Genomic DNA, 1,160 nt, shown 5'->3' on the forward strand with positions numbered 1-1,160 from the left:
ATGGAACTGAGACCTGATGCCAGCTACAAGGAGAATGTGCCCCCCAGGCCGGCAACCTCCCTGAGGCCAGGCAAGAGTTTCAGTGGGTCTGGGTCACAGGTGGCAAGAGCAGGGCCCCCTTGGGTAGCTGCCCAGAACCCCTTTTGCAGACAGGCCAGCCCAGGGCCTTGTTAATTCCTGAGATTAGCTGTTTGAGGCCAACTGGACCAGGACAAAGTCTTCCAGCCCAGGCCCCAAGGGAGGATCAGGAAGTCAGGACGTGAGGTGAGAAAGGGGGAAACAGGAGCCCCAGAGCTAGGTCTCTGCAGTGGTGGGCTGGGGAACCCTCCTGCTCAGGTGCCTGGGGATTCCAGAAGGCTACAGAGCTGTGCAGCCAAGAGTGGGAGCAACCCAAGAACTAGTTCAGATTCCAAGTCACACGCCAGTTTCTCTGTGTTCTAGCTGTGTGACCATAGGGCAAGGTACTTAACCTCTCTGAACTTTAGTTCCAGTCTGCAAACTTCCATGGCCCATTCTACCTGCCAGGCCCTCCCAGGCATCTCACCAGCACCCAAGAGGCCAGGTGGAAGGGAGGCGGGCTGGGGAGACTGGTGGCAGTGGAGAGGGGTGGGGGGGTGGTGGCTGCGTAGGGGAGGGCTCTAAGCCCCATGCCCTTGGTCCCCAGAGCAGCTCCCTTTTCACTTTAATGTGTTGGGTCTTGCTCTCACTCCAGCTGTGAGGCACCCCCTCACCCAGCACCTCTGCTCAAGCTGGACACTAGGGAGTCGTCCTTGATGCTTCTTTCCCCTTCACCCTCTTTTACGCCTTCACCTTCTCAGCAGATCTGATCTGCTTCCTCTCCACCCTACTGCCCCCATCCCAGCCCCATCACCTGTCACCTGGGACACCCCTCAGCCGCCTCCCCACTCTCTCCCTGCTTCTTGCTGCCCTCCTCCGAGCCCCTGCCCCATCCCCGCGTTGATTCCCTGCATTGATGCCAGGTTGCTGCTCTTGGGGTGCATCCATCGGTCCACCCGGGACAATAGCTGACACAGACCTCTGGACTCTGGGCTCCCTCCCTTGCCCCTCCCGAGCACTGACCACAGAGTCCTCCCCCAGCGCATAACTGTCTGTCCTTTCTTTAGAGCCATGGAGACTCCGGAAGAGCCTCGGTGTCGGCC

The sequence above is a fragment of the Bos grunniens genome, chromosome 16, assembly GCF_055505025.1.
Source record: "Bos grunniens cultivar Pamir isolate PY7600 chromosome 16, Bosgru_T2T1.0, whole genome shotgun sequence".
Lineage (NCBI taxonomy): Eukaryota > Metazoa > Chordata > Mammalia > Artiodactyla > Bovidae > Bos > Bos grunniens.